This window comes from Nannobrachium achirus (genome assembly GCF_963921795.1).
Source record: "Nannobrachium achirus genome assembly, chromosome: 1".
NCBI lineage: Eukaryota > Metazoa > Chordata > Actinopteri > Myctophiformes > Myctophidae > Nannobrachium > Nannobrachium achirus.
Genome location: NC_137810.1, coordinates 78205030 through 78209958, shown reverse-complemented (window position 1 = coordinate 78209958; position 4929 = coordinate 78205030). Strand labels below are relative to the sequence as shown.

The window sequence follows — 4929 nt, the reverse complement described above, 5'->3', positions numbered from 1 at the left end:
ATAGTCTCTATATGATGTATTACCACGTGTTTACCTTGCTTACTGCAACTCGCTCTGGATTAAGAGTGTCTGCTAAATGCCTAATAGGGGTGGGCGATATGGAAAAATACAATATCACGATATTTTCCCAAGCTGTATCACGATTCACAATTTTATCACGATTCCTTTTCACATAGTTTTTTATGGTTATTTTTCAAGTTACTTGACAAAAAACGAGACTCTCTGGGTTCCTTTTGGGAGGTCTAAATTGAACTTTACAAGTACAGTATGTAACTCTGACAGTATACAAATGAAACCAAATGGACCCGTTTCATTTGTATACTGTCAGAGTTAACTCTCTTACTGCCACAGAATTTAACAAAAAGCTCCATCCACTGCCAGCTAAATTTGAGAATTGTCGCTCATCTTTGAAGGCCTACTGGAGAAAATTGGCTTTGACTATAAAGACAACAATTATATGGCAACGAAGAATAGAATGTCTACTTTGCAACAGAAAAAGATTTCGTGTCTTTATCATGTTCTATTCATTAGCTAGAAGCTGCTGAATATGGACTAAAAAACAGCTCTTTGAGAACATAAAGCTGAGAAAAATGCATTTTTGTGAAGGAAACATTTTCAGGCAGAAATCTCTCTTTATCCTTTACTGTTGGCAGTAAAATCACACAGTAACATCACACCTGTGCTCAGTGGTTGTTTACAAACAAATTCAAAAAAATAAAAACAAGTGCTTTTTACACACTTTTAGTGTGTAAGAGAAGTAAGAGCAGTAGTAAGGAGCAGTGCAGAACATTGACACAGTGACATGAGATTCAGCCTGAATCCTGCTTCTGCTTTCAGGGTTCTTTTTAGGTTGAAGTACAGTACAAATGATTGATGAAAATGAAAATAAAATATAAAACAACATTTTAGACACTAGAACTCAATTGTAATACTGCAAATGGAAAAAGGTTGTGGCCTACCTGCACTTACACAGGCCTCAACCACTACATGTCTACAGAGTGTATGTGTGCGTGTGTGCGTGCGTGCGTGCGGGTGTGCGTGCGTGCGTGTTTGTGTGTGTGTGTGTGATTCAACCGTCTCAAGCAGGGAAACAGATTCTCCACAGTAGGGTTTCATATTGAAACAGTAACCTGTACCTGAATCACAGAGAATATAAGATTTTATCCCATATTTCACTGGTTTCTGTGGATTGTAGACCTTGAAATTTAGGCGCCCTTTGAATAAAAGTGTACCTATCAATGGAAATATCTTGGTTTGGTTTGTACAGTTCACGGATTTTGGAGATAATCTAGAACTGGGCGTATTTTGAACATCCTGTCACCACTCTTTGCATCTGGACCTGTGTTATCAGTTCCAGGTAGTCCACTGGATCTTGGGACTCTTGGCTCCATTCTGTTTCACTCCAGCCAGGCTCCTCCGGGTCTGCTGAACTCTGCACCCCTACACCTACCACGTACACGAGCCCATGGTCGATCTGTAAATTATACAAATACATAATTACTACGAGTAAGCAGTGTTGTTTTTGACAGCAAATTTTGATTTTGTTTCAGTCGTAGTCTTTTGAATAAAATGTCTTTTAGTTTTAGTCTAGTTTTAGTTGACTGATCATCATAAGATTTTAGGTAACTAAATCTACAGTTGATTTAGTCGACTAAAATCTATTTTGGCAGGCCTTGATGGCATCGTAATGACTGATTTTACACTTGGTTGTGTGCTGAAAATAGCCGATCTACAAGCTCACAACGCGTCTGGTGCTAAGTCTGATTTACAGAAAAAAGGTGTTCTTTACCTATCCTTGTCCTTGGATGACCACGATGTGGCAATGAAGAAGTAGGCTGTGCTGCACTCGACTCTTCTGAAATCACAGTAGTAAAATATAAACTAGTAAACATGATGTGCACAAAATGAAATCAATTATTTACACACCCAGCATGTCTCAGACAGGTCCATGACATTATGATGTAAATGATAAAAGCATTGAACAAACAGATAGCTGTATCTACTCTAAAATGCTATAGAATTATACAAAATGCATCAGTTTTTGTTTTCTCCTTACCTTCAAACGGTATAGACCTAAGAACACAAGGAGTCCCCGGCACCTCTCCATCCGACCCATCATCTAAAGCCAGGAAAATATCAAATAGTTTATATGTAAACAAATCAATTTACAATTTTGACATTAGCAAATATGAGTGACTTACAATAAGTTCATATGTAATACATAAAATGCAGATATAGTAAATAGTTACCATGCATTTACTGTCACAGTGAAATGCCCTTTATACCCTGTATGTATAATATATAAAATGTCACAATGCAACATAGCTCTGTTTACACAAAGCTGTACTCCCTCCAACTGTATATATGTTCCCCATTTTCAACAGTTTTTATTTGTAACACTTGCTTTGGCAATGTAAACGTATGTTTTCTCATGCCAATAAAGCTCCTTTGAATTGAATTGAAAGGCTACATCATCATCATCAGAGATGTAGACTAAAGAAACCTCTCCCTCTCTCACACACACGGTACGCACGCACACACAAACTAAGCCAATAAATCCTAAATTCCCATCAAATAAAAAATCATAGTAGCTGTGCAGTGCACGCGCGTGATAGGAACTCCACGTGTGTCCTGTATAGCGACAAAAACAAACTCATGCACTTGGATCTTAACTCTATGCTTGGATCAAATTGCTGATCCGGTCCGGATACGGAAACAATTCTTGCATGTATGTGTACGTGTAAATAGCCGGATGCAGTAGGCGGGCTCTAGACCGGATCCCACTGGTTTATTCGCAATAGAGATCAATCAGACCATGGTCTGATTGACAAGCCTCGGCTTGAGCCTTGAGCCTGCAGGGCTTCATCACGGATGCGGTGGAAAGAACGCCTGAAGCGATTTTATCACACTAGAGGGTCGCGGCCCTGCGATTTTATCACATACAGTATACATGCACTGGATTTACGTCTTACCACTTTGGACTGTAGAATCATGGCATCTGTTCTCCGAGGGGTCTCGCGGAAGCCATTCTTCGTCTGTCTCTTCGCGGTGGCGGCGCGGCGGTGCATCGTCTCTGCTGCTGCGGCGATGTGAGCCCCTGTGCCGGGCGCGGATCCATCCTGCACGGGGGTCGAGCTCCGTCGGGATCGGTCTCGCGGAAGCCATTCTTCGTCTGTCTCTTCGCGGTGGCGGCGCGGCGGTGCATCGTCTCTGCTGCTGCGGCGATGTGAGCCCCTGTGCCGGGCGCGGATCCATCCTGCACGGGGGTCGAGCTCCGTCGGGATCGGTCTCGCGGAAGCCATTCTTCGTCTGTCTCTTCGCGGTGGCGGCGCGGCGGTGCATCGTCTCTGCTGCTGCGGCGATGTGAGCCCCTGTGCCGGGCGCGGATCCATCCTGCACGGGGGTCGAGCTCCGTCGGGATCGGTTTCCACAATATGAGGCTCTTATCCACTTTTGGACCCCGGTTCTTCGCGACTGGCACCATCTTCATCATCACGACCAACAGCACCAAGAAATGGAATCTTTTTATGTTCAATACCAACGGCACGCTACAGTGATCTTTTTCTCTTCTTCTTCTTCATCATCATCATCATCATCATCATCATCATCACGACCACCACCACCATTCGCTGGTCCTGGGTCAACAACATGGGTAGGTTGTGTAATCCTAATTCTAACAAAAGTTTGTTTCTATCCGTGGATCTGCTGCTGGCTGCTGCCCCTCGGCCCGGGGGGGGTTGGGTCGCGCTTCGGCGGCGGAATGATACCAGCAAGTTGAGGCTGAGTTGGCCAACTACTTGGCCTAATACATCTCAATATTCTAGTACTGCTAAATACTACTACCTACTACAATTACTATACTACTAATACTATAAAACAACTGATTTCCGACAAAATGATCGCTTTTACCAACGTTTCTCTCTCTCTCTCTCTCTCTACTAACAGTCCGATGAAAAAACAATATAGTCCCTCAAGACAAGGCTAACAGCTAGGCAGGCTCAGAGTCGCTCTCTACTGGGCAGGCGGAGCCAGGACAGTCTGTTTACTTATTTTTTTTATGAAGGGTTTCCGGCTGTCCTCAAAACGAAACCAACGACCAATTATGCATTCAAAAGTTGTGCAAGGACCGCTTTTATCATAATCCATAAAAAACATCAAACGAACGAACGGCCGTATCGGCACGGAAGTCTCTTGGGGATTGGGGCGAACAGGAACGTTCAAAGCAGTATAAGAGTTAAGAGGAGACCATGACATTTTAAAGTTTGAGAACTACTGATTTAGACCAAAATGCAGGTTTAAATTGAATTCTGCAATGAATCTCTGTATTAACGATTAAACAGGATTTTTTACAAGGCTCCCTCAATTGTATCACAATATATACGATACCTCTGAAAAGCCATATCATGGAGACATTGTATCGTCTCAACGATAATTATCACCATATCGCCCACCCCTAATGCCTAATAGCTGCCTCAAGCAGAGTGTGTGTGTGTGTGTGTGTGCGTGCGTGTGTGTGTGTGTGTGTGTACCGGCATGGACACAGCAGTCTTCTGGACAGTGGGAGGCGGCGCTAATTTGATGATGGTCACTTTGTCTTCTTTTCTAACGGCAGGCGTCTTGTTGTCGCCGACAGGGGCAACCTGATGGACAATACACAATGTTACTACTGTACACATACACACCTGATAAACAGTACACACTGATCAAACAGAAATCACACATCCTCAAAAGGCAGAACAGGCCTATGTGAAAGATGGGGGCAGAGGGACGGACGGACGGACGGACGCACAGACGGACAGGGGCGAAAACATAGTCTCCCCATGCCTTCGGCCTGGTGGAGACAATAACCGTATCGTGGAGGTTTTAATTTATCGTGAAATTACCCTCCTCCGTCATGCACTGGGAACGTTGAACACATTGTGAGTTTGT

General features: G+C 43.5%; 1 long non-coding RNA gene across 1 annotated transcript; it reads right to left on the bottom strand.

Annotated features, from left to right (window-relative positions):
• Positions 1–600: 600 nt before the first annotated feature.
• LOC308291470 lies at positions 601–2099 on the bottom strand. Its single transcript, XR_013962336.1, has 3 exons — positions 2057–2099; positions 1790–1855; positions 601–1474 (listed from the first exon to the last, which is right to left on the bottom strand). It is a non-coding gene; the product is annotated as an uncharacterized lncRNA (long non-coding RNA).
• Positions 2100–4929: the final 2830 nt, after the last annotated feature.